Source organism: Rhopalosiphum padi, chromosome 2 (assembly GCF_020882245.1).
Source record: "Rhopalosiphum padi isolate XX-2018 chromosome 2, ASM2088224v1, whole genome shotgun sequence".
NCBI lineage: Eukaryota > Metazoa > Arthropoda > Insecta > Hemiptera > Aphididae > Rhopalosiphum > Rhopalosiphum padi.
The window spans coordinates 17,346,382-17,363,064 of NC_083598.1; the positions used below are offsets into that span (position 1 = coordinate 17,346,382).

At 34.8% G+C, this 16,683-nt stretch overlaps 1 long non-coding RNA gene across 1 annotated transcript; it reads right to left on the reverse strand.

Moving 5' to 3' along the window:
- Positions 1-1,838: 1,838 nt before the first annotated feature.
- On the reverse strand, positions 1,839-3,235 carry LOC132922447 (uncharacterized). The gene is made up of 3 exons (XR_009661018.1): positions 2,587-3,235; positions 2,180-2,512; positions 1,839-2,092 (listed from the first exon to the last, which is right to left on the reverse strand). It is a non-coding gene; the product is annotated as an uncharacterized LOC132922447 (long non-coding RNA).
- Positions 3,236-16,683: the final 13,448 nt, after the last annotated feature.

The window sequence follows — 16,683 nt, forward strand, 5'->3', positions numbered from 1 at the left end:
AAAAACCGGCGATCTGCTCAATTGGCACGTTAGGTTTGCAATATTATAAAATACGAAAATTATGTGAATAAATAAAAATATATAAAGCAATAATAGTCGTTTTACTAACGTTATGTTAGTACTATAGTGTTAACAATACGTGGATTTAGAATAGTATAATATGAGAACTTTAATTCTAAAATCATCATTTACACAGTGGTGGTTTTGAAAATATTTTCAAATTAAAGGGGTTAATATTATGGAACAAAAAATTGTTTTCATCCTCTTGCCAAGACTGTTCAAGTAGATATACGAAACTTTAAATTATCGACTATCGGTAAAGATCGACTGAGTCATCCCTTTAACTATTGTTCCTCTTCCATTTAAAAAACTTTAAGATTTTACAAATTTACGTCATTTTTTTAGAGGTTTTGTAATACTATAAAAGTATAAAAGCTTCATAAGAGTTTGGTATGGTTTAAACCTCAAACACTATTTACAAATTTGCGGCAATGGCCATTGAGATCGGTATGATAAATTGTGTATAACAATCGTTATTTTTTTTTTGATCACGCACGCGTCGAGTTTGATTAACATTTTATTCATTCGTTTTTGTTATATGCACATGATACTTGTATACAAATATACAATATTCGACTGCGATGTCCCGAAATAAAATCGCGCACGGATGCCAAAAAACGGATTTCAGCGCAACGTTTTTTATTGCGCGGCGATTTTCGGAGTAATCATCACGGCCGGCAGGCACCAAAGCGTTTGCCGGAAACATGGTACGGGGCATACGAAATGCATACGACAATGCCGGCAAATTATAATCGGTCGATTTCTGTGCGACTTGATTGTCACGTAAATAATTTTTTTTATTATTATTTTATATGGCTACGTAAATAATTAATAATCGATATTATGGTTGTAAATTGTAATATTTCGCGAACACATAGGTAGGTAAGTACTCCAAACAGCTATCAAAATTCCGTTTATAATAATTAACAATTAATGATGAGTTTAATAATATACCTAAACGAAGATGCATAGATTTTTAGTGTTTATTATTTATCGTAGGTACTTTCATATTATTATTATTAAATTAGTATATCACTTATTAAAGCGTGACAACCGTTTTACTTTTACGTAGGTACATTTGCGAAAATTTTATCTACAAATTGATATCTATACTCTATAGGACATAGGTACTGCAGGTTGCGCGCATAATATATTTTTTTTAACAAATAATTGTAATTTATTATATCGAAACATAAATATTTATTTAATAACAAATAATAATAATACAAATTACAAGTTATGCCCTCATAAAGTTGTATAGAATAAAATTACTGTAGAATATTTTTACGTTTGATTGTATATTTGTATGTAATAAAATATGTATATAACATTAAACATACGCACCTATCTACAGATTATTTTATATCGTTTTATATGCAACAATTAAAAGAATACAAATGTATAGGAAAGATACGGTCTGAATTTGGAACGAAATGAATTTAGCATAATAATATATCATGCCTTTGTCATTGATTGGTAGTAATTATAATTTTAAATTTACCTATTTTATTTTTAAAATTTTACTTACTCGCAAATAGTTATAATTTTTTTGATATCAGCAGTACGTCATTTATTAGGTGGAATTTTTAAAATGATCACACATGACTATATGAGCAAGTATATATACAAACGTATATAAACACAGCAATATGAAAAAATTGCCAATTTTGGGTTGTTATAGTTTTGATATTATATTATTACGACATATTTAAATACTAAATTTTAAAAATACACATAACACGCTTAAAAATATATTAAAAAAACAACGTCCAACCACATTTAATTTTCTGTCTTTTTAATAATAGGCAAATTCATTTTAAATATTAAAACTAACAACACAAAAATCAGTTCTGCTAAACTTAATTTCCTCTTTGGCTTGCGTAAGAGTACGTCTGTAAGACGGAGAAAACGCAGTGTCCTCGGAAGTGATTTACACTCATCGGTACTTACCGACTATATTATAAACTTGACTTATTTAAAAACATATTTTTTCGTCCGTCGCAGAATGTCGTTGAACGCGCGCGCCGGGTGTCTGAAAATGTAAAAGTTACGCTATTATTTTAAAACAAAAAAAAAAAAACTATTGTAGGTTATAATAACATATACGTCGTATACCTACGTCGTCGTTTTTAGGTCGAATACTAAATAATTATTTCTCGTGACTCGGCGCAATTCAAGAGCGTCCTGCAGAGCCGATCGATTTTTAAAATCGTAGGTTAAAAAATACATAACATTATTATACGTATTATTGTATTTATTATAATATGTATTGTACGTTGACACGTTGTGCGAAATGCCGATCAATTTTTCACTGAAGACTTTGTCCAAAAACTCGACGACGACACCAAATATTACAATAATAACGACTTATAAGACAACGCATAAATATACGGTGTTTTATGGATGACGATACCACAGTGAATTCTCAATTCTCACGCAGCATGTTAATCGGCTGAAAAACGGAACGATAAAAATATACTCGTATATCAAATACACGTCTATTAAACGTCTTAGTAATAAGCTTACTGGTCTGCGGTCAAATTGTCGATTTTGAGTGAAAAAATTCAGATTGGTATTTGGTTTGCGATAGATGAAATGAAATAATCATAATAAAAACCCGTTTCGTGTTACCGCGTAGTCGTAATTCACGACGTATGAAATCGGTCCGAAAACCTTTAACGTACACCTATATATACCTATACATACACCGTGTTGTTGTGTTGTATATATTCTGCAATATACGCACGCGAGCATATACATACATATAATATAATATTATCATGCCTACGAGCAGTACACCAGGGCCCCCGCTTTGTCATAAACCGAGAATCGAACCGGTCTCTTGCGCGGCGGGACAACCGGTGCGGAACGCATCCGACAACGGCGGCGACGGCAGCCGAACTCTTGCCGTGTGTTATTATTACTTTATATATTACTGCGCGTATATACACACAACGCGAGGACGACGACCGGGGCGAAACGTTTCATCGGGTTCCGACGCTCGGGGTGGCCCGACAAGGCAGCAAACCAACAATAATAACCATATAAAACATCAAACACCGTCGCGTACAATACGGTCAGTCATCGGCGTGATAATTATGTCGCGATATTTGAATATACTTCGGGCAAAACATTTCTACCAGTACTCCTTTATACATATCAATCCCTGCATACACCAATCCACAGCTAAATATTATGTTCGATTTAAACATTTTAATAGATACATCGTTTGCCCGCATATATGCGTATTAAAATATGGATGAACGTAAAAATTGTGTTTTATTTTTTTTTTTTATCGCCGAACGATATTTAATATATAAACGGTACTTGGGATATTAAAAATCGTTTCAGTTAAGACGTGGTTAATGAATCTAAACCAGTTTACAAAATTAAAATCCAATCAACATATTAAGTCTTATTCTCTTGTATGGTTTTGACAGGCAATATTATCTTTTATAATATATATTCTGAGCGATAGTTTGAAAATATAGTGATCATATAATATTCGTTGCGTTGCTTTTTACTGAATTTTCATACATTTGATATCATTTTCAAATTGGACACATACACACATGCTTATTAGTGGATAGATTGGTGGTAAGAGTTAGATATCTTAAGCCTTTGACCACAGAAGACTTTCTAATTCTAATCCACCCGTTACAAAATAACATAAGTTACTTGTATTCTATGTTTATTTTGTTTCAAACCTCGCATATATTGCCAAATATTTGCATAAGCAATAGACATCCATTATAACGTTCATTTATACTTGCTACAAACCGACTGTTTGTTCCTTAAATATTTTACTTATATGAGAAAATAGTTGACGTCTCCGCATAGGTGTACATTGTTTACGCCGTTCTTTGAAAAATATATTTCCACAGTCAGACGTCAAAGACATGGTTTTATTTTGCAATGTGTTTTCTCAAAATATTTCATACTTGTAGACTGTAGTGTAACAAACACGGGACATCAGTAGGTATCTAAGGGGCTATACATAAACGGATAAGCGCGAGCGAATAGCGATGCGTCGATGCACTTTTTGAAATTAAAAGCGAAACATTATTACCAGGACGGACAAATCGCAATCCGTCAATCCAACCCACCCGTAACCCTTTTACAACCATATGATAATAATAATAATAATGCCATAATGATAGGAAATATTCTACTTTTGGAATCATTAACATGAATATTCTGTTACGCATGCAAATCCGGCGCTCTCTCTGTACTCGCTTCGTGAATGTATCAATGACGTACACAACCCGTCTGTCGGAGACCGTCTGTTTATACACACAAACAAACACTACACACAACGTGACACTATACATCTAAAATTATGTGTACACAAATACGATAACTGTCGTTTATCTCAGCAAAAACAGAAGGAAAAAAAGGGCCACGCGAACTCGACAAAACACTCCGACAGGGTCCTGACCCCGACTATCGCCGCAGCGGTCGTCGATGATAATATATCATTATCATTATTACATTTATAGACGTTTCGAACGGCACGGAGCATAGCAATAATCGTACGGAAAAAAAAAGCGGCGGCGGTAGTCGCCCAGATGTCGGACGGCGATGATAAATATATTTTAATGATCGCCTCCCGAACCGGGAGGATTTACGTAGATAATATTATGTGCGCGGTTCGTGTTTCAAACGAAAACCAGAATAATGTCGTCGGACGCACACTGTTCGTGTCGATGCCTGTGGGCACGTAGTATGTAGGATGCGCGAGATGGGGGGGGGGGCTCGCGATAAGATTATTATGCGGTCGGGGGAGGTACAGCACGCGGCGTCGGGTCCAGAGCATAATATCATATTATTATATACGATTTAACGACAGCTATCACTGTGTTATTATTCGTATACAAACCAGTCTCCGCCCGCGTAGTCGTCGTCCGCAATGCACGTGTTCCGAAACATTTTTGTGATAACGAGAAAACGTTTTTGCGCGGTCGAGCTGACGAGAAACAAAAAATAAAAGAACGACGCTTCCGGTTCGGGGCTACTGTGCGGACTATAATATAAGGCCGTAATAATATCGTAATTGGTTGTTATTACGATCTAATTAATATTTAATACGATTATTGAGAACACAGTGTGTATAATAATGGCCGGGCGCTTATAATCACGTGTTACAAAATTGCACGCAGTGGCGTCGTCGGTGGCGATGACGTCGAACGTGTCATTATTATTATTATGATTATGTCGGTAGATTACTGTCTTAATTCGACGCCGCGAATTACTATACAAATCCTTGGAACATATTCTGCTGCTTTCGCGTCAATTTCTCATAACCCCGGTCCCCGAGTGTATACGATGTACCTAATATATGTAGTACCTACCTACCTAATAATAATTATTATCATAACCGCGTACAGATTACACACATTTACGCAGCGCTCGAAATACTCATCATATAATATGTGTCTTGACGATGATAATATGGATAATGACGTCGGAGCCGACTAACCGATCCATATTATGCAATGAACACTTGGTGACGTGCCAATATAATACTCTGATGTGATCAGTGTGATCTACCGAAAATGCTTGGTCTAATGTACGATCAAAAAATTATGTAATCATCTTAGTTAATTATAAATAAAAAATAATATATGAATTTGGTCACACGCTTCCAACATTGTACCAGTTTATACAGTTGTACAGTTTATAAGGTCATTCTTTTTTTATATGTATATAAATCACATAATATTATTGTTAGGCCGCTAACGAATGCTTTCAAAACAATTAAAATAACGTTTCAATAAAAACCACCCATATACATTGGTCACACGTTACAATTTAAAAGCATTATGTTGTGCAGTTAAGTTGGTGTAGCGCACTCGACATATTGATCAACAAGATTTTCGAAATTATTTTCGCAAATCGCAATGCTGTTATTAAAATGACCAAAGAACATAGTGGTGAATAATAATATATTGTTTGTATAATAAATGACTGCGATAACGCATGCGCTCGGGATTATAATAATATGGGGGCCCATTGTGCAAACAATTACCGAAAATTATTGTCTTTGTGCCGTCAAACGGACCACCGGGAGGCGCTCGAGACACCAAAGTCTAAAAACCTACTTAATGTACGACTATTCAATCGCAATACGTATGTACGCGTTTGAAAAACTGTCTCACATTTTTTCCAGAATGAAAACACTGGCGTTGGCGGATGATATTAAATCGTTACGCCGCGGAGAACGTTGTTGTAATATTCGACGGTCGAACCTTTAACATGTTCAAATGAGTTTGAGAGTTTGAAAATAATTGGACTCGACGAACGAATCGAACGTTGCATTTGTTTTTCTTGATACATATTATTATGAATAGATACAATTAACGTGTGTTTAACACCAATTACGGTTGTCCAGCTTAAATATTTTCTAAGTACAGTAACAATAAAATGGGTTTGAAAAAAAAAATAATAAACGATAAAATTTAGAGGAGACGATATACCCGTAAATATTATTGTGTCCGTTCATTAGGTATAAGAGATGCACCTAATTAAGTCAAAATTTCATTAGGTGAAATAAAAGACATTTATGTTAACTATAGAGTTTAAATACCTTTATCCCTTTTGTAAAATATTCAAGTTACTATTAATTTAATTTATTACTAATTTATGGAAGTTTAAAGATTCTATAAGATTATAAGTAATATAATTGTATAAAAAAAACGTAAAACGTTGCAACTTCATTGTTAGACAATTTTTTTACTAAAAGCATAATTTGACACAATTTCAAAATAATTCACTTATTTTTGGTCTTCCTATTATCACGTCACCTGAACGTCATAATTTCTATTTTGTTTATAGTGGAATTTCGCTATAATATGCCTCATTAGATACACACAGAGAAAGTATAATATAATCTAACAAACGGCAATTGCCAATGGATGATCTTCTAAAAAAAATATTCGGAACGACATACCATCGAGGCATCAACACGGCAATATCATACCTTGTCTGAATGCCGTGGGAGCGATACCTTTTCAACTCCCTTATTAATGTTTCGTCGTCTACCAAATTAGATAATATAATATAATAGAATTGCTACCGAATTTTCGACCGTCATGATAAACGATAATGTGACCGACACTGAAAACAATACTCGAATTAAAACAATTGTTATTAATTTGTCATCGTCGCCCGTTTCGATGGGACCGCATACATATATATATATATATACCACTATACCAGTCGTCATTCTGCGTGCACGCTGCACACGCACATATAGTGCTTTCTGACTTTCTGAGTAGCCCTGAAAACGGTTGACCAAATGTGCCACCGCACTATATATGAATAATAACGTTTATGATTTTATTTGTCGATACGGATTGTTGTGTAGAATTCAGACGGTCGAGGATTGACTAATAAGATCCACACATCGAGACTTACGCACACAATCGTGGACGTGCAAGTTTCACGTCCGTAATTATTTCAGTAAAACATAATTTTATGCCGTCGGTGCGCAGTGTAAATATCGTGCCACTTACATAAATAGTTTATTATAAATTATTATAATAAAATATTACATTGTCGGAGTATGCGGTAGGTTCTCGTGAGGAGTGTGTGCATTGTCGTCGTAACACACTCGGTGTACGGTGGCGGTGGCGGTGGTGGTGGCGGCGGCGGCGCTGGTGGGAGCAGTGTACTCGGAGGCGGCGCGCGCTAAATCCGTTTGGCTTGTGTACAAAGCATATTATTGTTTTAAGTATGTCCGTCCGTTGTAATCGACGACGACCTTCGGCGAAACGATATAATATTTTTATAAAACGGTTTTACGGAGAAATCATCCTTACGCACATAACAATAATCGCGGGACTCGACGACACGCGATCCACGCGCGACAATAATCATCATCATCGTGTTTATTGTTGTTAAATGCTAGGCATTATTATTAATGTATTGTTATGATTTACGTTCGAGGTGTGGCCTCGCGTCGAAAATCATTTAAAATATTGTACATACAATAACCATCTTATGGCATATACATATCGGTGTCGAGGTGCAGAGATCTGTGCGAACCAACCGTCGATATTATCGCGACATTGTTTTTTGTACTTGCCCTATACCATTTGTGATCGGTAAACGAAATATCATGTTCGACGTTTTGTTATTTTTGAATTTAAACGACAGGAGTATATTATTATATTATAATAATATTCAATAATGTTATATCGCGGGTTTAGACGCGTTCGTCCGCCTCGTCGGTTTACACGAGAGAACAGACGAATCGGGTCGTAATTCTTTTCTAATTTCCCGACGACACATTATTTTATTGGTATATAAATAACGGTAATAAATTAATTAACTGTACGGCGGATATACATACCGGCACAACAGCTCCGGGGATGTATATATATATACGCACTGCACCACCGACTCCCAAATTCGCCAGTGTGCGATGGGATGTGGTGGAATGGAAGGGAGACGGGTAACTCGGAATGCCGTTCGATAATAAGGTTGGTTTTGGGACGCACCGGGGGGATTTTCCACTTTTCCGCGTTCGTCTCGCCCGCGCGTGCGTTTCCGTCAAGTTTGTTGTGCCGCATACAATATTAAACTACACACACACACACACACACACACACACATACACATACACGCACGCACACACATACATATTGTAAGTATAAGTATGGTAAATGTTGTTCTCTTGAATTATTACAATCCATTTAGCGGCCGTCGCTGAACACGAGCGCGGACGTCTCTCGTCGACCCATGGGTAAACTACTATTCATTATAATCATCAGAATAGAACGTATAAACGTATCGTGTCAGCCGGCGCTATTCCATGCGATATTATAATATTAAATACCGAGACCCGTCGGTTTTCGCCGCAAAACAAAATGGGCGCAAATAGGGAGTTAAATCGACGGGAGCTTGAGCCCCATACATTTTTTTCCTACGGACGCTATCCCGACACAATTCAATCTAGAACAATAATACGATAATAACTCTTCAAGAAAACTAATGCGTAACATATTTTATCATCGATTTACAACGATCACAATTCACAATATTAAATTAGTTCTCCTTTTTAGGTATTGCAATAATATTTTAAAACTATAAATCATAATATATATACTTATTATAATGAGTAATGACACATAAATATTTATACAATTTTAACTCTGTCGATATCCTATAAACCTGCTGCACTAAATCGCTCTCTTAAACGGTATTGCTGGCCTAATCTTCGTATTCAGTGTTTGCATCGACGCGCGAAGACAGTCGAAATAAATCGAAGAACATAAATTAGTAAATTACCGTTTGGAGGGGGTGGATTACTATTCGACCCTATTTGTGCCTATGCACTCATATGTAGAAAAAAACGTCGACGGGATACGTATATATGTGCATGGCACACACGAAATAAATAATAGCACACACAACGGCGGACGACACGCGCAGTATATATACGAATACGACGTTATAATATAATATTGTAGGTAATATCAGTGTGTGTAAAAAAAATAATGATCGCTTTGGCCGCATTATCGCGTCCGAGCGGAACGTATAATAAGAGTTGTTAGGTGGTTTCATTGTGCCGCGCATGTGTACAGGTGGGTAATGGGTATACACGATGTTGTATAACATGTAATACGCGTACAGTGAGAGCTGTTTTATTATTATTTTTCTTTCCCGTCGTATGCGGCACGCTGAAATCGAGAAAATTGTAATAATATTCTATATTTCTATTAATTATTGTTTATTATTATTATATAGGTACCTCTTACCATCATGCGTGCAGTTTATACTGTTTATAGTATTATAATCTGTACATCGTCTATAAGTTCTCGAAAAAACAGCATCAATAAACCATCAACGAGTTTCCTATACAATCGTTGCGTATCGGTGAGACTAATATTGTATTGCATATTTGCATTCAATTTAAACGATTTTACGTATTTCATAATATTTTATCGTTCAGTTCCATTTTTTTCATATTGTGTCTATTTATTTATGATTTGTTAGTAGGAAATCTGAAATGATAAATTTCCGGAAAAATCTATTTAACTGTTCGTATACGCATGTCATCCTATTATAGGATTATATATAGTTTTAAAATTCATAAAATGTTTATAAGGTTTTTAAATTAATTTCATTTTGGAAATGTAACGTTACTAAGTAATAACTAATAAGTATAATAATTACCATAATAAAACTTAAATACGATATTCCTATACAACATTATTCGAACATGTTGAACGCACGTGACGGATAAATAACGTATAATATTATATAAATTACTCACCAATATAATTATAAATTAAATATACAGTACACCTAAAATATAACGGTTATAACACCAACGAGTAAGAATTATTTGAACAAATGGAATCGCGCGTATACACAATTTGGTCCTCGCGGATATTCAGCTTTTTTCGTTGACATTATTATATTTTATCATATATTATGCCTATTATTATTATTCATTTGTAACATACTCTCGTCGCCTGAGCACGTAGACAAAAAAAAAAATAGGATGGAGGTATAGTTCACAACTATTTTTAAAAATTAATCTTTTACGTTTGTCAAAAAACAAAAAAAAATATTTTTTAAAAAACATTTCGCGGGGGAAGTGGTTTTGAACTTGTACTCTCCAAAATCCGATGAAGTTTTTATCTATGCTCTAGTTTGTCACAAAGAGACGATGATATTATGTATACTAAAATTATACGTACGCATAAAATTGTTTATCATCGTAAAATGTACATATTTTTGGCGAGGTCGTATCCGTCTGTTTATTGTGTTGTACAGCCGCAGTCGACCGCAATTTTCGATAGAGTGGCCACATTATATACGTATTATGCACAGTAGAAGTACCTTACTACCTATACCCGCGATTTAGGTGACGTTTTATTTATTATTTTTTTTTTTATATAAAATTATGATTGAGTAATATAAGTAAAAGTTAATGTACGTACAAATATAATATATAGTTTTATACCACTATAAGTATGGATTGTCACAGACCGGCGCCGGTTGTGATACACGTCGGTGCTATAAACGTTTGCGTAGGTGGTGGTGGTGGAACGAGAAAGAGATGAACGAGGTAGAAATGGCTTTGAGTTTCTCGATGTGGAGGCGGAGGCGGCGTGATTAATTAATAGGTTGTTAATTTTTCTCCTCCACCGGTCGCGGTTGGACCGAGACGCATGCGCTCGGGGGCGCCGCAACGTAGTGTATAGACCCGTCCGTGGATGTAATCCCGGCAAATTCGCACGTCAAATAGACCTACTATTTAGTTTTTATAATTTATAATGAACACCGCGACTTTGGGCTTCCATCGAATTATTTATAATTGAAAAATCGCCTCGGCAGTAATTATTATATTCCGAATAAAATATTTATATACTCGCGGTCCCGTAGTCGCCTCATTACCGGATTATCTTTACCCGTGGGCGGGCGGCGGTACCGGCCCTGTGTTTTCGGTAGACGACGAAAATAAAAAAAAAACTACTACATAAAAAAATTATTACACGCGGTGGATAAATCGAGACGGCGTTTCTTCGGCTTAGCACCTGTTGTCGACCGTCCGTCTCTGTATTTATAACGGCGGCGGCTCTTCCAGAAACCAACAATGAACAACCGTATGTACCTATGTAGTCTTCCAGTCTCCAGAGTCCCAGCGCGTACCTATATACATAATAATAATATAAATGTGTATATAATACACACATAATATCCGCCGACCCGACGCACAACAATGTACGAAACAGAAAATATTGTTTTTTTTTTCTTTTCTTTCGTGTTCATTTTATTCATCATATTATTATATCCGTGAACTCTTGAATGCGATACACAAAAACGCCGGGACCCCTCCTATATATATATGTGTGTGTGTGTGTGTGTGTGTGTGTGTGCGTATACAATAGTGATGTGTATGTGTGTTATAACTCTACTGCTGCTGGTGCTGCTGCGGTACACGCGATAATGTTACGACAACAGCGGCGGCGGGTTCCCATGAACGTCAAAAGTGAAATCTTCCTCGACGCAGAATAACGCATAAATAGTGTTATAATATTCACTCGTTTCCTCTGGTTTCTAAAATTCAAACTCTTTTCGTCAATCGGTTCATCGACCATCGAGCACGTCGTTCGACACCGAATTAAAACCAGCCGAGACTCGCTCGTTTATTATAATATATAGACTATAGAGTAGATATATATAATATTATATAGACGACATTTTCCGTACGAAGATATTGTTATATAATACATTACTGATTGACACTTGACAGATTATTATTATTATTTTAGTTGTTCAGTAAACATATATAGATATTCTTTACGTATAAATATAGGAACCAAATACTATACGGGAATACTGCGTGTCGTGATAAACAGTGTAAATATGTTAATATGTTATACAACAATGACTCTATCCTCTATATTATATAGCTCGGGTATATAGAAAATATTATTAAGTAATGTGAAAAACTGAATAAGTTACTGAGTGTGCTGTAGTAAATAGTAAGTGTTGAATATCATAATAGTAAATCGTCACTATAAGTAGGACAAGTAGGTCACTGTAATAAATGTGATAAATCATTGAAACCTATATATATAGACTATAGTTTATAATACGTATACGATGAAAAAAGATTCTGCAGAGAGGAGATTATTTTATGAAATGTTTAGTAATTTATTGTTTTATTATAGCAATACAATAGGTAAATAGGTAATTAAAATAATTTTTACCAAGATCAAATCACATAATATTACTAGTTGTTAACTGAATAGTCAATACCAACGTCAAAAATCTTTTTTGGAATTTTATAAGAATCAAAGTTCACAATTTAGAACTCCATTATTACTTCGCCCCATCACACGTCAACGTTGTCTTTGTGGTTATCGATCGCTAATTTTAAAATTCCAGGACGTTTCTCGTGGGAATGTTTGGTCTTCGTAACACAACACAAGGTTTACAAACTATACAATATATTACATTTTATAACTATTATATACTAGAAATCTTATTAGAAAAATGTATGTCTTATTTTATTTGGATTTTTGAGTAATGATCGAGTACATTTACGAATTGGGATGTTCTATGAAACAATTAGGAAATACTCTAATTTTAAATTTCTATACCATATATGACATGATAAATTAAGCGTTTTTTGTTGTAAAAATTTGAATCATTATAATATTGATTTGAATAACCTGGACTTGTGTTCTCACTTTTCTCAGATAGGTGAATTAATTGATTGTAATTTATTCATATTATTATAATACAGTTTAAAATTGAATTTGAATTCTTAATTATAATTTTAAATTTTGATATTGCGGATTATTAAATGTACTTTTATTTCTATAAATACAGCGAGCAGCGTGTAATACATATATCTATTAGTGCATTGGTTTTTGAAGTTGTATTGTTATTTTAAAAACCCGTGTTACGATTTTGATTATGCCCATGAAATATTTACTATTAAAGTTCGGTCGACTAGTGAAATTTATTACAGCTGATATTTCTATTAAAATTATCTATTATATACAGTTATTCCAATTATTATTGATTATTTTAATTATTTCATAAGTATAATATGTCCACAATTTTTTATCTAAGATTCTATTACTGCTTTAGGAGCATAGAAGTTGTGAATATATAGTATATAATAGTATTACTTTTGTTAATCGTTTCTTTTTATGGATTCTATCATACAAAAATTATTTTACAAATATAAATAAGTGTACCTAAAGTGTATTATTATTATTATTACTATCAATGTAATCGGGTTATAAAAATCGGGAATAGGAGAGCTTGCGAAATGAAATCGATTTTCTCAATTCCCGTCATATTTGGATTTAATATATTATATAAAATATAATAATTGAAAATATGTTAAACATTTTGAGACAAAGTATTCTTAATAGTTTATACTATAAAAACACAAATACACCAATACACGCAACATTGTAAAACCAAATACCAATACGTTAATTGCGTTGTTTAGCATTACGAAACGCACTGTTCAAAGTGTAAAAATCGATTTTCTTCGATAACTCGAAAATATAAGTACCTATAGGTATATTAAATGTGGGTGATCAAGGTGTATATTATTTAATATATAAAATATACAATGTCCATCACATAATTCGTACGTGCACTTAAATATAAATCGTTCACGTGACTGTTATAGGTACCTGCACCGTATATTGTGGCGTAGTAACACGTATATAATAGATTGCCTATATATATACTTTTATAGAATATAATATATTTTATTGTGTATAATGTATAATCATATAGTAATGCATTCGATATACCCGGTAATTGTGATTTCGCCCACAATAATATATCCTTGTAATTAACTTTTCGAAAACCACCCATGTTAACCACCGACAAACAACCCCCCCTGTTATTACATTATAGGTCAACACACACACATATGTATATAAACATATATGCCGTCCGCACGACCTGCGAAGATAAAATGCTTTTTATAATACTTCCATCCGTCTGCGTAGAAAAGGGTTTGGAACAAACGTTCCGGCAGAGAAAAAAATATATGATGTATATATGTGTGTGTGCGTGTGTGTATGTGTGATGGGAAGAAGCGAGACGCACACCGCACGATATAACACGTACACGTATATCATACCAGTTTTGTATGATGTAATACAGCACACATGTATATACATGAACACAATATTCACGTTTTAATTTTTCGTCAAATTGCCTTCGACAGCCAGTACAGTATAATATAATGTATGAATACCATAAATTTTAATTCAAAAAATGTAATATAATAACGAAAATATCAATTGTTGTTAATAAATGTTAGTACAATAGTATACCTATATGCTATATAGGTGTACATGAAAACGATCGTCGAACGAAACACGCAATATCCGCATATAAATATTCGTTCAAATATAATATCCGCCGTGAAATAAACAATAATAATCATAATAATAATATGACATTGCGGTCTCGATTCGCTCGGTTATCGGAAGGAAAAGAGAAAGTTAATAGGATAAAAATGAAGTGTTTTTCAAAAGAACCTCTCGACCCGGCTCCGCGTCATTTACTCCGCGTTGTAGATGTATACACGTATTGCGAATCCGTCGCGAAATCAAATGGCCGAGAACTTATTTTTCGCGTTGTCGTCTCGTATCTTTTGTATTATATATACGTACACACAAACGTAATATGTATACCAGCTATACAAACAAACCGCAACAAAACTTTTCGCCACGACACCGTCACGTTATTATCGTTTTAAAAACTTTATAACAATAACGAGTGTGCGGCGGAGGAAAAAATCGAATTAATATAATATTGTATTTATTATAAATAAAACCGCCCTGCACCGCATCGAGAATATAATATACCGCCTACAGGACAACGGTAGGTATATACTAATAACAATGTTATTATGGCAGTACAATTATTATTATCGTACAAACACTAATATTATAATATCGTATATACAAATTATCATATCACTGTGCCATCGCGACGACAACACCGTCGATGGCCACTGCTGAGAGGTAAATATATAACAATAATATAATATACGTGTCTCGTGTATTTATATACGTATATATATATATATATAACAATAATATGTGCTTGTACGTGTGTTTAGCGCGGTATATATATATATATATATATATATCGCCGCGGGGAGGTCGTTTAATGATCGGAAATCTAACACACACTGCTCAACCCCTCGTCGATTCGTTCCCCCCGCGTGTGTGTTCTCAAGGGCGTGCGATGAATGAAACCCTCTTTCGCCACAACGTGAAAAATATTTAGTCGGGTATTTTTACGTTTGTACGCATATATATATATACACTACAATATATATACACACACGGTTTGTGCGTACGTGTGCGATGCCGTGTGAGTGTATTGGTATAGGTACCACCGCGCTGCTGCCCGGGCAGAAAACACCATCATTGTTCGTATTGTCCACGACTGCCGCCGCTGCAGAGTAATAATAATATTATATGTACACTCGCCGCGTGATGTACATGTACGACAATATAATATATTATATGTAGGCCGGCTATATCGAATCAATATTTACAGAACGTCGTTTTGGAGGCCGCGCGCCACTATATATACATATATATATATATATATAATATGATATAACGTACCTATGTATGATATAATAATATCATGTGCAGCAGCAGCAGCAGCACCGCGTTCAGGTACCAGGTACCAGGTACCGTCTACCCTCCCCCCCCACAGTACCACGAAAATGCCAGACCTAACCCGCGCGCAGTCGGTTCGATCGACGTAAGTATTTACGCCACGTCACCACCCTCTTGCACCGTATATTTATATATTATATATTATATCCAGAGCTGTTTCTATTATTATATTAATGCCGTCCGTTTGACATCCGCTCCCTCGCCCCCGACGGACGCGCCAGTCATACCGTCATCGGGATTCACTATATACGGAGACCGCGACGGCTCCGAACCGCGCGTGCATTCACTGCAAGTACTCGGATATTCAGTTGGAATCATAATCGGACGCCTATCTGAACATTATTATTATACATTATACATGTTATAATAAATCGGCGCTGTATAATATATACGGGTAAACGAAAAAAAAATTGTTCGCTTGACT